At 41.1% G+C, this 23140-nt stretch overlaps 4 non-coding genes across 4 annotated transcripts; 1 reads left to right on the top strand and 3 right to left on the bottom strand.

Moving 5' to 3' along the window:
- Positions 1–8239: 8239 nt before the first annotated feature.
- Trnas-cga (transfer RNA serine (anticodon CGA)) lies at positions 8240–8314 on the bottom strand. Its single transcript has one exon. It is a non-coding gene; the product is annotated as a tRNA-Ser (tRNA).
- A 225-nt stretch (positions 8315–8539) lies between these two features.
- On the bottom strand, positions 8540–8614 carry Trnas-cga (transfer RNA serine (anticodon CGA)). The gene has a single exon. It is a non-coding gene; the product is annotated as a tRNA-Ser (tRNA).
- A 225-nt stretch (positions 8615–8839) lies between these two features.
- Trnas-cga (transfer RNA serine (anticodon CGA)) lies at positions 8840–8914 on the bottom strand. Its single transcript has one exon. It is a non-coding gene; the product is annotated as a tRNA-Ser (tRNA).
- A 569-nt stretch (positions 8915–9483) lies between these two features.
- Trnas-cga (transfer RNA serine (anticodon CGA)) lies at positions 9484–9558 on the top strand. The gene has a single exon. It is a non-coding gene; the product is annotated as a tRNA-Ser (tRNA).
- Positions 9559–23140: the final 13582 nt, after the last annotated feature.

The following is a 23140-nucleotide window of genomic DNA, read 5'->3' as shown; positions in this document are numbered from 1 at the left end:
ACACGTCTCCATTCGTCCCTCCATTCACGCCTGTCGCGACACCACTGGAGGCGGGCTGCACGATGTTGGGGCGTGAGCGGAAGACGGCCTAACGGTGTGCGGGACCGTAGCCCAGCTTCATGGAGACGGTTGCGAATGGTCCTCGCCGATACCCCAGGAGGAACAGTGTCCCTAATTTGCTGGGAAGTGGCGGTGCGGTCCCCTACGGCACTGCGTAGGATCCTACGGTCTTGGCGTGCATCCGTGCGTCGCTGCGGTCCGGTCCCAGGTCGACGGGCACGTGCACCTTCCGCCGACCACTGGCGACAACATCGATGTACTGTGGAGATCTCACGCCCCACGTGTTGAGCAATTCGGCGGTACGTCCACCCGGCCTCCCGCATGCCTACTATACGCCCTCGCTCGAAGTCCGTCAACTGCACATACGGTTCACGCCCACGCTGTCGCTGTATGCTACCAGTGTTAAAGACTGCGATGGAGCTCCGTATGCCACAGCAAACTGGCTGACACTGACGGCGGCGGTGCACAAATGCTGCGCAGCTAGCGCCATTCGACGGCCAACACCGCGGTTCCTGGTGTGTCCGCTGTGCCGTGCGTGTGATCATTGCTTGTACAGCCCTCTCGCAGTGTCCGGAGCAAGTATGGTGGGTCTGACACACCGGTGTCAATGTGTTCTTTTTTCCATTTCCAGGAGTGTACATATATACACACATCAAAAAAGGTTTGCATCACCACGGTTCCGAGAGTTCCTGAACCTATGCAGAAAATTGGGGTAGAGATCAAAATAATCATCATATGCGCCCTTTTGATAGCTCTTGAAAACCACACATCGTATGTTGTACCACCATACAGAGAGTCCTTCAGAGGTGGTGATCCAAATTACTATACACATCGGTACCTCTAATACCCAGTAGCACGTCCTCTTGCATTGATGTATGCCTGTATTCGTCGTGGCATACTATTCACAAGTCATCAAGGCACTGTCGGTCCAGATTGTCCAATTCCTCAACGGCAATACGGTGTAGATGGTTCAAATGGATATGAGAACTATGGGACTTAATATCTGAGGTCATCAGTCCCATAGAACTTAGAACTACTTAAACCTAACTAACCTAAGGACATCACATATATCCATGACCGAGGCAGGATTTGAACCTGCGACCGTAGGAGTAGCGTGGTTCCGGACTGAAGCGCCTAGAACCGCTCGGCCACAGCGGCCGACTCGACGTAGATCCCTCAGAGTGGTTGGTAGGTCACGTCGTCCATAAACAGCCCTTTTCAATTTACCCCAGGCATGATGGATAGGATTCATGTTCGGAGAACATGTTCGCCACTCTAGTGGAGAACATGCTCGCCACTCTAGTGGAGCGATGTTGTTATGCTGAAGGAAGTCATTCAGAAGATATGCACGATGGAGGCTCGGATTCTCATCCATGAAAACGAATGACTCTCCAATATGCTGCCGATATGATCGAACTGTCGGTCGGAGGATGGAATTCACATAACGTACAACTGTTACGCCGCCTTCCATGATCACCAGCAGCGTACGTCGGCCTCACGTAATGCCACCCCAATACAGCAGGGACACCTCCACCTTGCTGCACTCGCTGGACAGTGTGTCTAAGGCATTCAGCCTGACTGGGTTGCCTCCAAACACTCACCGACAATTGTGTGGTTGAAGGCATATGCGATACTCATTGGTGAAGAGAATGTGAAGCCCATCCTGACCGATCCATTTGGCATGTTGTTGCCACATCTGAACCGCGCTGGTGTCGTGGTTGCAAAGATGGGCCTCGCCATGGACGTCGGGAGTGAAGTTGCGGATCATGCAGCCTACAGTTTGAGTCGTAATAAGACGTCCTGTGGCTGCACGAAAAGCATTATTCAACATGGTGGCATTGCTGTCAGAATTCCTCCGAGCCATAACCCATAGGCAGCGCTCATCCACTGCAGTAATAGCCCTTGGGCGGCCTGAGCGTGGCATGTCATCGGCAGTTACTGCATCTCTGTATCTCCTCTATGCCCGAAAAATATGACTTTGGTTCACTCAGAGACGTATGGACATTTCCCTTGTTGAGAGCCCTTCCTGGCACATAGTAACAATGCAGACGCGATCGAATCGCGGTATTGACCGTCGAGGCATGGTTGAACTACAGACAACATGAGCCGTGTACCTCCTTCCTAGCGGAATTGCTGGAACTGATTGTCTGTGTAATAGGAGCTGCTCATGCATGGTTGTTTACATCTTTGAGCGGGTTTAGGGACTTCTCTGAATAGTCAAAGGGGCTGTGTCTGTTATACAATATCCAAAGTCTATCTTCAGGAGTTCTGGGAACTGAGGTGCTGCAAAATTGATTTTGATATGTGTATTTATAACATACTGTACGGTATTTCATGAAGGTGGACAAATCGTTGGTGTTTCGGTCAGGGCCTTAATGTATAAGAATCTGCTTTGGTGACACTTTCATAAAAGTACAAATGGGTCACTTTAGTCCATAGCTATCGGTTACGAGGTTGACAAAAAGACACGTTTTGGAAGAAGGAGGCGAAATAATTACACTGTGAGCCAGAAATAATTGTAATTATGGTCATTCATGGAGCACAAAGGTTTACTGCGTTACCGTTATAAGGATTTATTGTAGGAAAGATCGTTTTCCTCAACAACTTGTCTATCTAGTTGAGGTTGCTAACGCGTGCCGCCCGTTGGCACACGACTCAGAGGCTCGAAGCCTGATGGTGGAAAGTATTTCACCTCCAGCATGTGGCCAGCAAGGAGGAGGCGTGCTGGCGTAAAATTCATAATAATATTACTTCATGCCAGCGAACTACAATAAGCTCTAAACCTCACCTTAGTATCTCATGAAGTGAGGGTACATGACACTGTTGATGGTGACAAGTCCGTCGGATGGTGACGTTAAGCACTGCTATACTTTGGTTCTATGGGACAGCACCGAGTTCGTATTCTCTCTCCTCTCATGCACATCACATAAATAACACCACACTATAAGCACAGCCATACGAATACACTCAACACACGACTTGTATAGCTCGTGCAAGAAGAGGAACAAAACTTTTATATTTTTTTTTTTTTTTTTTTTACTGTCTGTCTCACTGTGGTGGTTATTAATATGGCAGTTACGGTTGTGAATTTAGTCTGAAGAAATTTCTCAAAAATTTAGGGAAAAATAACCTAGGAGCTCATTTTACTGCAGAGATATAAACTGAGTGTATACCAACGGCCTTAACTCGCGGAGAAAAGAACACTTGAAGATGTTGAGTCACTCAGAATTCGCCTTGGCGACAAGAAACACTTGAAGATGTTGAGTCACTCACAATTCGCCTTCACTAGATTATTCAGTTATTTACCTTGTAACAAGAGTACCTTTGCACTTGTCACAGTTTTCCAGATAAAGAAGATACTGTGTAACACCAGATAAAGTTCAATGGTGATACGAAAGCGTCTTCTTCTGATGAAATCGTCTGGTAATGCCTTAATCGCCTTGTTGCTACCTTGTCTGACCTTTGACTCTTTGTGAACTCTCTAGTAACAGCACTTTTATTTGTGAATATTCTTGAACTGCCATTAACAGCTGTTCTATCAGATGCTCATAGCCGTTCCGCAATTCAGGCAGGCATAAGAAAATGTCTCAGGAGTAAATATACAACTTAAATACGCAGACATTTTTCAGACAGTATCATGTACAACGAAAGGTAAATTCAAAAAAAAATCAGTGCAGTATTATGGATACAAAGAAAGGCGGAAGGAGAGAACAGTCGCTACAAAACCAATATGTACAGGATTTATCAAAACAGTAAAAGATATGTGACACGTTTTACAAAGAATAAGTACTGTATACTCTACTAAACATTGCTAATGCTAGAGTTCTTTATATACGATTCAGAATACTAGACGATATTTTCTTCTAATTATAAACCCTGCTTCGTCCGAGCGTTGAACATTGTGGTCAATTATTGATTAGTTGTCGACAACTATACTACTGGCCATTACAATTGCTACATCAAGAAGAAATGCAGATAATAAACGGGTATTCATTGGAAAAATATATTATACTAGAACTGACATGTGATTACATTTTCAATCAATTTGAGTACATACATCCTGAGAAATCAGTACCCAGAACAACCATCTCTGGCCGTAATAACTGCCTTAATTGCCTTGATACGCCTGGGCATTGAGTCAAACAGAGCCCGGATGGCGTGTACAGCTACAGCTGCCCATGCAGCTTCAATACGATACCACAGTTCATCAAGAGTAGTGATTGGTGTATTGTGACGAGCCAGTTGCTCGGCCACCATTGACCAGACGTTTTCAATTAGTGAGAGATTTGGAGAATGGCTAGGTCAGCAGTCGAACATTTTCTGTATCCAGAAAGGTCCGTACAGGACCTGCAACATGCGGTCGTCCATTACCCTGCAGAAATGTAGGGTTTCGCTGGGATCTAATGAAGGATAGAGCCACAGGTCGTAATACATCTGAAATGTAACGTCCAAAATTCAAAGTACCGTCAATACGAACAAGAGGTGACCGAGACGAGTAACTAATGGCACCCCATACCATCACGCCGGGGGATACGCCAGTGTGGCGATGACGAATACACGCTTCCAATGTGCGTTCACACCGATATCGCCAAACACGGATGCGACCATCATGATGCTATAAACAGAACCTGGATTCACCCGAAAAAATGACGTTTTGCCATTCGCGAACCCAGGTTCGTCGTTGAGTACACCATCGCATTCGCTCCTGTCTCTGATGTAGCGTCAAGGGTAAACGCAGCTATGGTCTCGGAGCTGATAGTCCATGCTGCTGGAAACGTCGTCGAACTGTTCGTGCAAATGGTTGTTGTCTTGCAAACGTCCCCATTCGTTGACCCAGGGATCGAGACGTAGCTGCACAGTACGTTACAGCCATGAGGATAAGATGCCTGTCATCTCGACTGCTAGTGATACGAGGCCGTTGGGATCCAGCACGGCATGTCGTATTACCCTCCTGAACTCACCGATTCCATATTCTTCTAACAGTCATTGGATCTCGACCAACGCGAGCAGCAATGTCACGATACGATAAACCGCAATCGCGATTGGCTACAATCCGACCTTTATCAAAGTGTGAAACGTGATAGTACGCATTTCTCCTCCTTACACGAGGCATCACAACAACATTTCACCAGGCAACGCCGGTCAACTGCTGTTTGTCTATGAGAAATAGGTTGGAAACTTTCCTCATGTCAGCACGTTGTAAGTGTGAATGCTCTGAAAAGCTAACCATTTGCATATCACAGCATATTCTTCCTGTCGGTTAAATTTCGCGTCTGTAACACGCCATCTTCGTGGTGTAGAAATTTTAATGGCCAGTAGTGTATTTCACATCTCCGAAAAGAGAACAATCTTCAACAAATATTTTCGCGAGAAATAGTGGATTTACGGTGTGCGTAAACATAGCAATTACGATTCAAGATCAAAACAAGACAGGGCATAGTATTTCGCCAACACCGTATGCCAGTTTACTCTGTCTGTTGAGTTATATGGTTTCAATTGATTCTGCCGACAGCATACAGAGGTATAAAAATCGGCGATTCTCGTCCGTAAACGTTGTGCTGTCAAAAATTGTGTGTGCTGATGAACATCCGTACGTCATCACTATACTCTATCATACATAAAGAAATGATTTTCGAAAAGATTCTTCCGCCATTTGATTGTATATAATGTGTTTATTCCATTATCTTAATTTCGTCCTTAAGCCTTTTTCAAAAAAGTTCTAATTTTGTAAAACAAAAGTCATTGTCGAAATATACGTATCAAGCCTGTGCCCTAACTCATTCCAGACGAAAATATGTGCTTCTCACGTTCTCTTTGTGGTCTAACTCTAGCCAAACGATAATACGTGGTTGTCACGTTCGATGAAACAGCCAACCGTAATTCACAACGTTCCTTTGGCCTGAATCTTCACAAAATACTATGTGATGTTAGAGTGGTCTCAAAACATTTTTGTTGCAAAGAATGTGAGTGGTTCTGTGTACTATGTCCTGGGAGTTGAAGTCGGACATGAAATCTGTTTTCGCCTATTGGACTCAGTTTGCATGACATGCTGTTCTCTACCAAAATCCTTGTAAACAGAGAGTATGGTTTATTTTTCGTTGGTTCAACTTAAATATTCTGCAGATTTAACTGTTGAAAAACAATTGTAATATGTACAAGGAACTACCACATATGATCCTCGAATGGATATCGTTCGGCAGCTTTGGCAGTGAGTCACGCCTGAACGCTCAGAATTACGTTGTAGTTATTGCACCATTGAGAGTTCCTTAAATTGCTGAAAGTGACTGCCTATTGTTCTAAGTTCGTGAAAGTTCGTTGTGCTTTTCGTTAATTCAAAGGAAGACTGACTCATACTAGTGTAAATAGCGCAATTTCTGTTAGTTCTGTCAGTGAAGAGTTATCTGTGAAATAGCAAAAACGAAAGCTCAATCCTCTTGTAAAGAAGTGCTGCGAACTAAGTATTGTGACTTGAGCAAGAACAGGGAAACCTACATATGCTGTTTGTCACGCACTACAGTCTTGAAAGGCTGGTTAAGAGAATTAAGTTACATGTTCTTCGCTGTTCCTCCTATTTGGAGCGAATCAATGGACAACACAACGGATTTTTTGTTGTCTAACAAAAATAGATGGGGTCACCTCGAAAACAACGAAAACTGTGCAGTGCTCTAAGGCCCGTGAATCACAGGAAGGACTACCGATTCCGCTGCCTCCTGAGAATGTCACAGTGAACTATAAGGAAAACAGTGATGAACACAAAGAGGGTAGTGAAGGTGGAAAGCAAGCCGAAAAAAAATTTCAAGGGCACTGTGAATTAAACGAGCCACCGAGGTTATTTGCACAGATGAAGATAACTGTAAATAATTATTTACCGTCAGGACCTGTGACAATAGGTCATCATGTTTATAAATCGTTAAAAAAACCACAGATACCATAACACGTTGTATACATAACAAAAAACCATATGTGTAAAGGGGTTGTAAGGTTTATTATTATACTTCTTGACAGTGACGCTAAATGATGGAATTGAGTTTTCGCACATATATCGAAGAATTAGGAGCCCCTCCGATTATGTCACATTCACCTTTTAGCACACTTTTACTACAGAAATATTAATATGCTCGAATATAGCAGAGCAAATGAATCAATTAGCAGTTTAGCACAACGGATACAGAAGCATCCCAGAGAAGGTAACGCAACGAAAATAGAGCGCATTTCGTTATCTTATTGCACATAATATGTTCTGGTTTCTATTTTCTTATAAAGTCATACTAATATTCTATCAGCGTTGAACTCTCGAGGGTAGGTGCATATGGCTGAATGAGAAATGGTACGAATGATGGTAAAATCATGGCAAAATTGTTTTATATTAATCGGTGACAATTTATTCAGACCAAAACAGAGGACTTCCGCCGACAACACTTTGAAAAACATTTATCAAACAACATTTCCATGGTGGAAACATATACACAAATAATTATTAATTGAAAGGTCGCTTAACTCATACCACATTCTAACAATAACGATGCATTTGTCACTGTTCCTGGACAAAGCCTCATCTTCGAGGCATCAGGGTTCCAAGACATGGGACAACATTCGCTTGAGCCATATTCAACTCTATACTGAAAGAGTGGGTAACGATTAATACTATGATTTACTCCCAGTATGCCAAGCAAAGAATGCGAAAAAAGGAAGTGGACATCATCAAGTCAGGGACGCACAGTTGGAAACAATATGTTATAATGCAAAAACTACTCAATGAATATTGAAAGTATCATGGTTAAAACTTGTCTTTAAAAGTGAAAGTATCTAACCAAAATGAGATTTTCACTCTGCAGCGGAGTGTGCGCTGATATGAAACTTCCTGGCAGATTAAAACTGTGTGCCCGACCGAGACTCGAACTCGGGACCTTTGCCTTTCGCGGGCAAGTGCTCTACCAACTGAGCTACCGAAGGACGACTCACGTCCGGTACTCACAGCTTTACTTCTGCCAGTATCCGTCTCCTACCTTCCAAACTTTACAGAAGCTCTTCTGCGAAACTTGCAGAACTAGCACTCCTGAAAGAAAGGATACTGCGGAGACATGGCTTAGCCACAGCCTGGGGGATGTTTCCAGAATGAGATTTTCACTCTGCAGCGGAGTGTGCGCTGATATGAAACTTCCTGGCAGATTAAAACTGTGTGCCCGACCGAGACTCGAACTCGGGACCTTTGCCTTTCGCGGGCAAGTGCTCTACCAACTGAGCTACCGAAGCACGACTCACGTCCGGTACTCACATCTTCACTTCTGCCAGTATCCGTCTCCTACCTTCCAAACTTTACAGAAGCTCTTCTGCGAAACTTGCAGAACTAGCACTCCTGAAAGAAAGGATACTGCGGAGACATGGCTTAGCCACAGCCTGGGGGATGTTTCCAGAATGAGATTTTCACTCTGCAGCGGAGTGTGCGCTGATATGAAACTTCCTGGCAGATTAAAACTGTGTGCCCGACCGAGACTCGAACTCGGGACCTTTGCCTTTCGCGGGCAAGTGCTCTACCAACTGAGCTACCGAAGCACGACTCACGTCCGGTACTCACAGCTTTACTTCTGCCAGTATCCGTCTCCTACCTTCCAAACTTTACAGAAGCTCTTCTGCGAAACTTGCAGAACTAGCACTCCTGAAAGAAAGGATACTGCGGAGACATGGCTTAGCCACAGCCTGGGGGATGTTTCCAGAATGAGATTTTCACTCTGCAGCGGAGTGTGCGCTGATATGAAACTTCCTGGCAGATTAAAACTGTGTGCCCGACCGAGACTCGAACTCGGGACCTTTGCCTTTCGCGGGCAAGTGCTCTACCAACTGAGCTACCGAAGCACGACTCACGTCCGGTACTCACAGCTTTACTTCTGCCAGTATCCATCTCCTACCTTCCAAACTTTACAGAAGCTCTTCTGCGAAACTTGCAGAACTAGCACTCCTGAAAGAAAGGATACTGCGGAGACATGGCTTAGCCACAGCCTGGGGGATGTTTCCAGAATGAGATTTTCACTCTGCAGCGGAGTGTGCGCTGATATGAAACTTCCTAGCAGATTAAAACTGTGTGCCCGAACGAGACTCGAACTCGGGACCTTTGCCTTTCGCGGGCAAGTGCTCTACCAACTGAGCTACCGAAGCACGACTCACGTCCGGTACTCACAGCTTTACTTCTGCCAGTATCCGTCTCCTACCTTCCAAACTTTACAGAAGCTCTTCTGCGAAACTTGCAGAAGAGTGAAAATCTCATTCTGGAAACATCCCCCAGGCTGTGGCTAAGCCATGTCTCCGCAGTATCCTTTCTTTCAGGAGTGCTAGTTCTGCAAGTTTCGCAGAAGAGCTTCTGTAAAGTTTGGAAGGTAGGAGACGGATACTGGCAGAAGTAAAGCTGTGAGTACCGGACGTGAGTCGTGCTTCGGTAGCTCAGTTGGTAGAGCACTTGCCCGCGAAAGGCAAAGGTCCCGAGTTCGAGTCTCGGTCGGGCACACAGTTGTAATCTGCCAGGAAATTTCATATCTAACCAAAATTGTTTCCTTTTAGTTAGTGAAAGAATCAATGATAAAATTGTTCCAAAGTAATTATTCAACCAACATGCATCTGACTCTGTTCGCAAACTTGTTTCTTGCACTCCTCCATTTTGTCAGTAATGAAACATGTATTTACCTCACCAGTCAAGTTTAAGAGAATAATGCCGTTTGTGCAATGGCATTAAGATGGTACTGAAAAATTGACTTTGCCCTGATGTTTAATTAATAAAATTATATCTTGCCTTAAATAATGCCAGTTGCGCAATGGCATAAAATTAGTTATTTGAAATAACTTTACACTAATAACTTTCGTTATACCAAAATCTATTTCAGACCATGAACTGGACATATATATTGCACTGAGGCCTCATTTTATTTAGATTCTTTCATAGGTGGGTAACTTTACTTTACTACTCATTTTCATAATCAGTGCAAGCAAAGAATGAGGATTATGATTGCTGCTGCTAGATGTAAACGTAATGTTGATCTCAATATATATATTGTTAAAATTTCAAGACATACACAAAAATTACCATTTCCAAGATTTTGTAGCACAAATCACCCTTACAAAAAATTTTACAAAACGCTTACTATGTCAAACCTTGGACATGCAAATCCTAACTCTCCACATTATCTAACAAAACCCATTTTGTAATCATTATATATCTCCTCTCATTGACATGCTAAAGTTTGCTCAGTGTAATTGCACAGCACGAGTCCTTAACTTAAAGCTGTCGCACACCTCTGCTTCCTCTGGGTACCTGGCTGTGACTCCCCAGTTTTCTACTACTTGTGGCCAGCTCTCTTAACCCTCAAAGATCCTCCAACTCAAAGATATTATACTCATTTCACCTTGCGGTTGGGAACTATGGACTTTATTTTCTGGATCTACCTGGATCAGACCTTAGCACATACCTTTCATAACCCCCTGGTCCACTGAACCAGAATTTTCTGGGGAGATATGTGCAGTTATCACATGAGTAGAAGGAGCATCATGGGGCAAAGGAAAATTGCCTGGGAAGGTATTATTTTGTAGAGGGTTATCTTGTGCAAATGGATCCTGTGAAGATAAAAATGGGGCAGTTGTTGATGGTATGCCAACGGATTTTCCTGCTGTTCTGAGACAAAATTACGAGGCAGACTGTCGTCCTGTAATTTTTGCTGAATATCGGAAAGTTTATCACGAACTGAGTTGAGTTTTTGTTGTTCATTAATAGTGACTTGTTTACTCTGAAATTTAGTCACAGCTTGGTATTCAGTTGTTTCTGAAAAGGGAACTGGGGTTGCCTGATCTAATTCATTTTCTGCATGAGTTTTGAAAGTCGGTACTCTTTCCGTTACGTTTTCTAATTGTGAGTGGAATTGCTCACCCTGTTCACTGACCTTTGTTTTAAGTTGAGTGACGTCAAATGTCAGGGATTTAGTACATGATTCTAAGACCTGTATGTGCTCAAAATGAGCAGCGGAAGTTTCTTGTAACTTTTCAATAGACTCAGGTGAAAGTACTGCATTGATTCTGCCCCTAAGGTCAGTAATGTCACGCTTATGCGTTTTAGTGATATCCTGTAATTTATTGTCACTTACTTCTTTAATTGTGTCTATAGTTTGGGTTAATTTCTGAATGTTATCAGTAAGGCATTCATCTCAATAAGCATTGTATTTACGGTATTGAGCAAATTTTTCATCACGCTTTGTGTCACGTTCATTCAGCAGTCGAAGGAAACGATCTAAATTATCTTCAATTAGAGCTGGAGATGTAACCTCGGGATTTGGGTGTTGCGACTCATATTGCTGGGGAGAGTTGCTAACAACTGTTTGAGAATTCCAGCTGAAACCATTTCTCTGTCTGTGGAAGAATATTGCAAGAGAAACTGGTTGTCAGAATCAACCACATGGCTTTGTGAAGGTTGAATTTACATGAATGAGTCATGGGAAACTGTTTCTAATTGGCTCACTGCGTTCTGAGAATCCAGAGGCACAAGAGGAATCGATGCGGAATTTTGTGACTCTGTGGCGTCATTGCTTGCTGCAGCATTGTTGTCAAATTACTGACCAGTTTGTGAAGTAAGAGGATTAGATGACAAAACTAGGTCATTGTCCGGTTGTTGCTGCTAACGTAATTTTGAGGGACTGCGTAACTGTACTTTATCACCCTGTCGATTTGTTTTAGACATCTTGAGGGAGACAACATGGCGGACAAGATATTCAAAATGGTCGTGATTCATAAGACGGTATTTTGTACACAAAAAGTAAAATAATTAGAATAGACACATAAACTCCGTATAAGCAGAAGTAGAGCTAAAAATAAACATTCACAACAGTAGCAGCAAACGCAGTATTACGCAACTAGCAATGCAGTGCACAGCCGAAACAGTGGTGGCAAAAGGAATGCTCACAAACAAAGTACACAGTTTTGGAAAATATATCCAAGAACGTCACCACAGAGGATGTGGCCAAGTGAAAGTATAATGGATAAAATTCATCTTTAAAAGTGAAAGTATCTAACCAAAATTGTTTCCTTTTAATTAGTGAAAGTATCAATGATAAAATTGTTCCAAGTTAATCATTCAACCAACCTGTATCTAACTGCGTCAGGGAACTTGTTTCTTGCACTTCTCCATTTTGCAAGTATGAAACATGTATTTGACTCAGCAATCAAGTTTAAGAGAATAATGCACTTTGTGCAGTGACATTAAGACAGTACTGAAAAATTAACTTTTGCCCTGATGGTTAATTAATGAAATTATATTGTCCTTTGAATAATGCTAGTTATGCAATGGCATAAAATTACTTATTTGAAATCATTACTCTGATAACTTTAGTCACACGAAAATCGATTTCAAACTATGAACCGCACATATATATTGCATAGTCATACACTAAAACTAGCATTTCCAACATTTTGCAGCACAAACCACTCTTCCAAAAAATTTTACAAAACCCTTACTGTGTCAAACCTTGGACATACAAACCCATTTTGAAATCATTATATATCTCCTTACATTTACGTGCTAAAGTTTGCTCAGTGTAATTGCACAGCACGAGTCCTTACCTTACAGCTGTAACTACACGTCTTCTTCCTCCAAACACGTGGCAGCGACTCCCAGTTTTTTACTGTTCACGCCCACTGTCTTAACCATCAAAGATCCACCAACTCAAAGATGTTATACTCATTCCAACTAGCAGTGGGCAAATATGGACTTTATTTTTTGTATCTACCCTGATCAGACCTTAGCACATACCTGCAACCTTAATTCTCAGTACAAGTATATATTCGTTATGGCCAGATTTTTGCGGTCTATAAAATGCATAGCAATTTTATCTGAAAGCAATGTGTTTACTAACACATGTGTATCTAACATACAGTTCATTACAATAAAGAAAAAGGTTCACTGAAGTTAACCACACTGAATATAGCACAACATTCTCCACGTGATGCACGGATTGGTAAACTATCAAATGAGCGAAGAGGGAGACATTACTATCGGTAGTACATGGGACTAAAGACACAGGTGGCGGGAGATCAAGCCTGAACAAAGCATTCAGAATCCAATTACTCGCAACGAACAATGTTAATTAAAAGAATCTGAATATTGCGTCATGGAAAATTTCCCTAACACAAATCAAGCTTAAATAGAATGGATTAAGCACTTCTGCAAACTGTACTATCACATTCAAGTACCTGTATCCACATCCGAACAAGACAGTTCATGAAATTATGTCTGCTCACTCACCCGTTTTCCGTCAGAGCTTAGAAAGTGGCACCTGGTTGAAAAATGGTTCCACCATCGGACATTGGGGGGGGGGGGGGATATCACTCTGACCAATAATGCTCCTGATCACTGTTGAACCTCCCCACAAGATTAGGACAGCAGGTGACTACAGACTACGTTTGCTAACTTTGAACCCCACAAAAACATTTGAAATCTACTTTCGCGCACACACACACACATACACACACACACACACACACACACACACACACACACACACACACACACACACACAGTGATTTGTTCATGGTAAATTACAGGAAACATGGGTAAGGGGAAGGACTTATACAATAAAAATAAACGAACATATTGTCTCATCTCTCATTTCCTTACTCGTTGAGAGCAAGGGAGACACATGATCATCTTCACAAGGTTGCAAGAATAGTCAGAAATGTGTGGCTCATGAAATGGCTCTCATTGACCAGTTTCTGTTGTATGATAAACATTTAGTAACAATAATTGATTACCTGAGAGAATGCGATTTCGACGTTTAGCTCATTTATAAACGCCAAAAATAAAAATAAAAACATTATAACGTGGTAAGCAGTGAAGCATCAATACATAATTTGTAAATATTACAAGATGTAATAACAATCGTGTTAGAAACATAAGCCGTTTCCTCTACTTAGATGTTCACAATCATCACATGACTTATCGTGTTTGACATGGTATATGAACCACTTTACCATTTAACATACAAAGCAACATCTCGCATAGTCTGTATACACCACAATATGTGGACGAAAACTAAGTCCTTATATAGCATGACCTAGCAGGGCTAGCACTCACTATACAAACTAATAGTTACAATTAGCTGTTCATTAAAACTGTCAAATACGTAATTCACAAATTACATTGCTGACTACTGACTATGACATATAAGAGTGGATGACAGTCTTCGCTATTAGGAGATAGAAACGTTTATATCTAATTACATAAGGCACAGTAAAACTTCATAGTTAAAGATGCAGATATGTATGCATTGTATATCCATTGATAGAACAAGACGACTATCAACATGGTATAGGTGACTCAAACCACACTGAAAATTGCTCCACCTCTATAGCAATATATAGCTAGCGATTTACATAGAATTTCATATCCAATACAGACATCAAAATATTCTGATTATTTATATAAAGAGTGTTAAATACAAATTATTTGGAAATAAGATCATAACTGCACAGATGAAATACGACATTGTCTTAAGTTCACCTCCAGTTTACATTTAATGAGCAGCTGATTGTAGCTGTCAGTTTACATACAGAGTGATTACAGCTAACATTTCTTGACTTGTGGTAGTGTAATGTAAGGAATTAGGCTTTCGTCGACACATTACGTTGTACCTGGAATACTTGAAATATGCGTTGGTGTGTGGAATATTAATCCTATTTATATCCCACATGAAGCAGCATAAATCATATGTTAGTAGAGGAAACGGCTTATGCCTTGTTCGTAACACGATTGTTATTAAATCTTGTAATATTTCCAAATAACATACTTCAGCTACAATATTTTTTAATGTTGCTATGTTTTTATTTTAAGTGCTGGAAAATGACATAAACGTCGAAATGGGCATATAGCACACGGTCAATAAAGTATATTACATCCTACTACGAATCGAGTTTCCCCTCCCAAAGTATCTGAGGCTATCGACCAATGAAAAACAAAATTATAATTTAACAAATGACTAAGATTTCTCCACAAATAGAAATCGTGTCGTCCGAGGAAGATGGGAGTACTTTCTATAGAAACAGGTATTTGATTCCTTTATAACGAAAGAAATGACCATACTGAGATCTATCCCTAGTTTATTTGAAACAACATTAATATGAGCTCCCAATATAATGTAGACTTCCTTATCCACAACTACCATGGATATGGTGTGCTCATTGGTTCTCCAGGGATGCAGCACGTGTCCAATTTTATGTATAACTTGATCTTGGTTACATAAATTCAAACAAGAACCTTCAGTAATTTTTGTTCATTTATCTTCTGTGTTAAAACACTAACACGAGTGGGACATACTGAAAATCCCCCCCCCCCCAGCATCAGTTTCACAACTTCACCCCTGCCAAACACAATGTAGCGCTATGTTGAAAGATCCACATACCTCTAGCTGTCAAAGCGCCTTGTCGCTACACACGTAGGTACCGTGCCAAGACTATCCCCTCAAATGCTACTACCGCCAAAGTTCAGCTGAGGAGGCTGCTGCTTTTAGTCTAGTGGCTTGAAACCTCATCAACATGGTGTCAAAAAAGCCCTACGTCAGAATAACGATGTACTTAATGAAACAAATTATATTTAATTGCCTTTAATCTACGCTGATGGGCAATTATGCGGATAATTTAGTACAACCAAATGACATTGGGAGTCAATCACAAATTAACTGTTCTGTTCGCATATAAGGCATATTTACGGTACATTGATTGAAGCGGGTTGAAAGTTGGTGGAAGGGCTGGAAACATACAGAAAGAAAAAGCCAAAATAAAAATCAAACAGAATGTTATCGTGATGCATACCAAACGATTTCATGGGATAAGATGATTATGAACCTCAAATTTGTCGAGGCAAATACTACTGTATCATTACCTATGTTTTAATTAATAAACAGTAGCTAATTACCTCCTTTCTGTAACAAGTTTCACCTCAAATACGTTATCTGATTTAATATTAATTGCTTAAAGCATCGTACTTTAATTGAAACTAGTAGTCAAAATCCATTTATTTTTTTACTTTAGATTGAAACACTGAACAGCTTTTCTTCTAGAGAAATGTCAAAATTAAGATGAACACTTTTCTCATTATATGCTTTGCCGCATTTGTTTATAGCAGCTATCCCACACAAAACCTGTTAATTCACTATGACTACGAGGTTCTCTCTGACTTACAATACTCTATGGTGAAGGTGGAAATTATTTCTAACACAGTAATGAAATGCGGAATCTTTAATCACATGAAGATAGTTGTTGAAGAATATGTGAATAAAAGAAATCGATACGAAAAGGGGCAGATAATTTCAAACTGTTTTATTTGGTGATCGGAAATGCCAGTTCTATTACACGAGAACTCACTCGTATTTGGTGGAATTTTGATTTATAGCTCACAAAGCAGTTTTCAACTGAGACAATCGTTTTAGAACACACTGAACCGACGCAACCGATCTTGGATTTATGAAAAGAGCGACGATTTCAACAGAACTCTATCACAATCCACCATATCTTACGGGAGTCTGTATTTTCGTCTACAGTATGTTCTTGCAGAAAGAACCCTCTGACGAGACTAGAATTACGTAAGACACAGACTGCAATGTTGTGCGCATCATTAAGTGTAATTTTAATGTTTTGTTTACCGTGCGTCGCACAGGAAATGTCGGCCATTGATCAGAATATGAACGATGAAGAGTAACCACTACACAGAACGACCGTCAACTGATGCAACTGTACATTGACATCCAAAGTTTTGCGCAAGAAAATTGTTTTCAGAGCTTAAATATGCCTAAGAATTGTAGATTTCCGACAAAACTTATTTCTGGAGAAACATAGGAACTAGTCGGAGCCTTACGTTCGGCAGTGTGTGTTCCACTCCCAGAAATGCAAAGAGTTTATTGTGGAATTAGCAAACACTGGAATTAACTGTGAATAAATGGAGGAATGTGTTTTGGAAGATGAATTCCAGTTCAGTTTAGAAAACTATTACTGTCTTACAATGGTCTGGAGGGACGGAGATCGGTATACGGTAAAGTCACACCATCATATTGGAGAAGGACGAATTTGGAGGTTATTAGGTGGAACAGCAGGAGCTCTTCTCTTATACTGGGGATATTTGTTTCACATATTCTTCCATTTTTAGAATAAATGAGAGGCACCCACATGCCTTGCTCATACTGTGGCATCAAGCAGTCAGGGCTGCAAGATGAATGGTCTGCCAAGCGAGGGGACTCATTCTTATTTATCAAGTAACATGAGCTCTAGTACTCAGAATTAAGTTAAAAATTATTCTCCTATTTTACTATTACGCAACGGATACGGAAACGCGCATCTGACTATTAGTAATTTACGCAACTCTGACTGTTCACTACGCACTGGCAATACCTCATTTTCTTTTTTATTTAACGGCTTTGATCAACACGTGGCCATCGCACTGAATATGAATGGCGCACACATGATAAATTCTGGATATCATGACAACATACAATTCGAAGGAAAAGGCCACCAATCTTTTGCTTTTCACTATCTTTCCTATTCCGATAAATTCTATACACTAAACACACCATTACATTTTCTACAATTGTACATGAGAAACTCCGCAGAGTGGGCATGGCCTTACATTGGTGATTCTTTATCTTAGATCTCGTAACTATCTAACACTACAGAGCACTTTCTCGATAGGATGGTGGATCTTTTGGTATATCTCACACTTCGACTCTAACACCCATCATCACGTAAATTTCCTCCAGACCGAGCGGTACAAAAGGAACATGCAAACTATCTTGCTACTCCCATGCAAACCACACATACTTAAATTACGTGACATACACCACACTGCAACATGGAATACAACACAAGGACTAGTCACAACGTTATAATCACATCACTTTCAGCTTTCCAACTTCAATTAGTATTCATCCCAGTTTCACACGACACTGCCCCACTTCGTAACTTTCCTTTCCTACTATGAACTCTGTAGGATATATGCACGTCTTCCTGTGGAATGAAAGCCAAGTGGCGTTGTTGGATAGACGGCTGACTCACCTTGCTTCACTCTCAGAGTATTATAGTTTGAATGAAGCGTCACGCGCAAACATAACACGCAAAGTAATATTAAGAACATATTCATCACACACGCGAGTCCTCAACTGATGCCATAGACGAGTATTTCTCCTTATCCTGAACTGACCACGTGAAAGTACTCGTCTCTAATTTCAAGTACTGCACACGTCATTTCTTAAATATTTCCAACTTATAGTACACACGCCAGTAATTCAGCTTAAGCACTCGGAAGTATTTCAACTTATTGCTACACGTGGTTTCATTGTGACAGTTGGCCACTTCCGAAGATTACTACGATCCCCTTAATATTACCTGCCTGACATTTAATTCTCCCCACAAAAGTTCCTGAAATAGAGATATTATTATTCTAAACTACTCTTAAGTATTCCACATGCATACCATTCACTCCACTCTTTTGTCTTTACGGAGCACACCTAAAACAGGTCTTACCAACACAAGGTCCATCGGCAGAGTGCTGAAACATGGCGATTCTTCAGGTCATCTCGCACCTCCGTCGAGGTGGGGAAGACCATGCTACCCATTGGTCAGCCACATTTCAGGAGCTCAAAGCTCAGGTAAATTTCATCTCGTTGGTTCCACCAAAGGTGACCAAAGGACCATCTCAAAGATGATCATACATTGCACATTCACTATCTGTGGTTAGCAGACGACCATATATTCATTCATTTCGCAGATCTCACCAAATTGGATGTAGGGATTTATTTTGTGGGAGTGCACATGTGATCAATTAAATAAATAAATTGCCATTCTTTCCTACACTGGTATCCGGCTTCGGTGTATTAAGTGAAACTGAGTTATTATTACAAAAAAGTATGTTGTTCTGAGAAGAATAACAAAGAATGTTGTACTTATTTTCAATGACGGGCGATACTGTACCCTTTCATAAGAAGTTAACTTCCAAAGACAGGGAAATTTTTGAAGAACATACATGCATGAGATAACACCAACATAAGCTCTTCAACAAGAATCATCGAAAATTATAAAATTTTGCAAAGTTTTTGGGTGTGCATCTTGATGAAATTTCGAAATCGGAGAAATGTGTTATTGAGCTTCTCAAAAATACAGCATTCAACATCTTTTTATACTAATAATTTCTAATTTGGCTAGAAAAGTATCTTTCGTGTACTTCTACTGTTAACATAATTTTGACGTATACGTGACATATCAGAATGTTGATTGCTCAGTGAGAATCACATATGCAGTTCCACAATCATCTTGTGGCCATTACTTCAAGAGGTCAAATTTTCTAACTGAAGCTTAGCAACATAAAAATTCTACAGTGAATTTTATCATAAAGAATCCATTGGAATCTGAGAAGACTGATGTCAACCACACTTAGAACCGTAGAAGAAAAATATGCGTTTTTACGTGTTACTGAATATTTCAGTGGTCCAGAAACAATTAATTAAGAAATCACTACAAACTGTAATCATTTGCCCGATAACATATTTATTTTCTACATTTTTCGTTTCCTAAGGCTCGTTTAGAGGCTCCAGTTTCTTGGAGAACAATTTTGCTGGAGTTTTGATGAAAGTAGGTGGTTATGGTAGTTTTCGTACAAACTGTTAGGAAAGCAAATGTAAATGTAATCTGAAATCATTTCTTCTGAGACCCTCCCACACAGCATTCGAGTATTTATCGCCAGTAACATGCGTAGTATAACAGATAAAAATATTTGCTTTGCCGTTAAATACCTGCTACATTCATGACAACGATTAACCTGTACATAATCATTAAATTTAAACCATTCCGTAAAAATCGAACCAGCAGCTATACACTCAACTATCAATGCACAGGTAGTACATAACCTGAGTTGTTCCACATCATTTTGATGTAAATCATGAACAATGGAACATGACTAACTAACTAGCGATATGAAATTTTACACTAGCAATATCTCCAGACAACCTCTTCACGAGGTATCATGCAGGTCAGTAACGAACTAGTCAGGTGAATGAATTTCTCGGAGGATAAGCCACCCAACGAATGCGGTTGCCAATCGGGTACACATAAGGCTCCTACCGAATGTTTCTAGGAAGCAATGAAATACTGAAAACTCTTAAATATAATTCTACAATTCTAACTGGGTGACTGTACTGCCACTATTAAGTTTTACTTGGTAACTGAGTGACTTCGAATTTCTGATAGAGTATGGTCCCATTTACTCTGGTCTAGAATTACCTTTGCTACCCTAATCTTAACCGTGAACGTAAGACTGCCAATTTCTTTTGATATGTGTAATATCAATTAAAGTATCTTGGTTGTGACGATCTGTAAATGATGTTGAATATAGAGAATGGCCGTCGATAGTACTTAGAATGGCTTTGTTTGAAAAAAAAAAAATCACACACATCGTCTAACTAGAACGTAACGAAATCCGTGCCCTGTTATAAGACGAACCCTGAATTTTATGCAATTTTGTAAATGAAAATCGTTCCTAATATGCTCTCAAAATGTTCATTTGGACCCTGCTCTTCGCAAGAATGTGAAGTGCTAAGCCGCATCTACTTGAAATAAATCACTGCGCGGCAAATTGCCTTACCTTATTTCGTTTTCTTTATCGGGCTGCATTAGCAAATTAACCGTTTTTTGTAGGATTCAGTATCTACTGCAGGTATCGCTTGCAACAAAATTAACTCGATGCAAATTACGTTTTCTCGAAATGAATCGTCTCTCTATAAAATCCTCTTAAATCATCCTATGTCCTCAATTACGTCAGTTCTTTGTGCGGTACGCCCGTCATCCAAGCTCCTCATTCTGCCACGACACAACGTTTTCTTTCCTTCTCTGGACGATAAATTACCTCCCAGTGCTCTAACTCTACTAGACAAATAATAAGCGTCACTTATATCTTTAGTCACGCAAAGACGCTCATAGTGACAAATATTCCAAATAAACTGTCAAATGTAGCAAGCAGATTATCATCACTCGTCATGTGAACATCTTTGTATAACAATATCCCTAATATGTACAACACTGAACACTTTAAGTGACACCTACGATTATTCGGTATCTGTGCTGAGCTCTTCCTTATGAAATGATCGTGTGCCACTGTTGGCCTGAAGGACCCATTCTGGGAAGTTCGGACGCCTGGAGCAAGTCTTATTTCAGGCGACGTCACGTTGGGTGACTCAGGCGTCGATGATGATGATGAAAGAATGACGAGGACAACACAATACGCAGTCCCGGAGCGAAGGAAATCTTCAAGCCGATCGGGAATCGAACCCGGGCCTGCTGCATGGTACGCAAAGACTTTATCACTTAGCTAAGCAGGTAAATGGGATCGACTGCCAACGTAAATCCTTTAACCACCTTATGGAGAAAACAATTTCTTCCTGGTGCTCTTGTGTTTGAACTAGGGGTAAGTATATACCTCATCAAGTTATTAGTGTTGTGGTAACTGGTTTTCAGGATTTTTTTTGAAATGTTTATCAACAGTTTCAAAACTTTCCTAATTACTTATTTGGAGAGGTATTCTGATGAACCGACATTGCGGCCACCTGCATAACTGTATGTTGTTCCAACTATAGAACGCAGTACAGCAGTGGCTCTTCACGGCATGGACTCGACCAGTCCTTTGCTAGGCTTCCGGAGGTGTGTGGCATCAGATCTCTACGCACAGATGACACTATTTCCGTACATTGGGCGCCGGTGGTTTGTAGACAAGGAGTTGACGCCCGATAGCACCCAAGGTCCATCCATAATCATGCTGATCTGGTGGCCAAGACATCTACGTGAGTTCACTATCAAGCTCCTAAAATCATTGTATCTTGATTTTGACCATGTGACAGGGACAGATATCCAGCTGGAAGACGCCAACGCTGTAGCAGATGATTTGAAGCTTGAAGGGTCGCACAGTTTCCATTACAATCTTGAGAAAGTGATCACTTGTTGCAATGTCTCCGAATCCCACGTAAATGTCCCCCATAACATAATGCGGCCCCAGACGACCTGCATCCTTAGCACAGCGCTAGGCCTCGCGGTTCGAGGCGCCATGACACGTATTGCTTGACCTCTCCAGCCGTAGGTTCGAGTCCTCCCTCGGGCAAGGGTGTGTGTGCTGTTTTTAGCATAAATAGGTTAAAGTATTTTGTAAGTCTACGGACCGATGGCCTTAGCAATTTGGTCATTTACGAATTCGTACTCATTTGAACATTTGAGCAGCACATGTTTCGACGAGCATAGGCCTGGATGACAGAACCATAAAGCAGATGTAACAATAAACGTTATTCAACAGCAGATCCGTTTCCATTAATCCACGGCCCAGTCAAGATGCTTCCGCCCCACTACAATCACAACTAACATTGGCATTGTATCGAGACGGGAACGTATAGGAGTTGTCTGTGTCCAACAATGTGTGCTGAACTGTAATGTTGGAAACAATTGTGCCAGTATGAGCACTGAACTTGACATCATATCTATCACAGATCGTTACCTACCGTACATTACAGATCGTGCAAGGCTGCGACGCCCACTTTCTGTAATGAGGCTTCCATATACCACACTTTGTCACCTAATCGTGTTTTAATCGTCCTTCAACAACTTTCCATAGATGCCCATGAAACTACTGACCAGCTGTGCTGCGATGCTCGTTCCCAGGTGCCGGGCCGTGAGAATCAGCCCATTGTGAAAGTCGTCTACGTGAGCGATTTCTCCGTGTTGTACCACCTTCGTGGGGTAGAAATTTTTTGAGCACGTAACTGAAGAAGCATAAATGGAGTCCATGTGGAAGATGTGGGTATCAAGTACTAGAATGAGAGTTTACAACAACAGACCTTTTGGAAGATGGAAGGGTTATTTTATTTTCCTTCTTAGTTCCTAAATCCATAATTTGGAATGTGGCAAACAAGGGAGTATTGAGGTTGATGTATAGAATCAATGAGGCTGGAGACATACCATGATAAATTCAGAAAAAATATCATGCATACAATTTCGAAGATTGCGAGACCAGATAAGGGCAAGAATTACTGAACAG

The sequence above is a fragment of the Schistocerca gregaria genome, chromosome 4 (genome assembly GCF_023897955.1).
Source record: "Schistocerca gregaria isolate iqSchGreg1 chromosome 4, iqSchGreg1.2, whole genome shotgun sequence".
In the NCBI taxonomy this organism is placed as follows: Eukaryota; Metazoa; Arthropoda; class Insecta; order Orthoptera; family Acrididae; genus Schistocerca; species Schistocerca gregaria.
The sequence above is the reverse complement of the archived record's forward strand: the minus strand, read 5'-3'. Positions and strand labels throughout refer to the sequence as shown.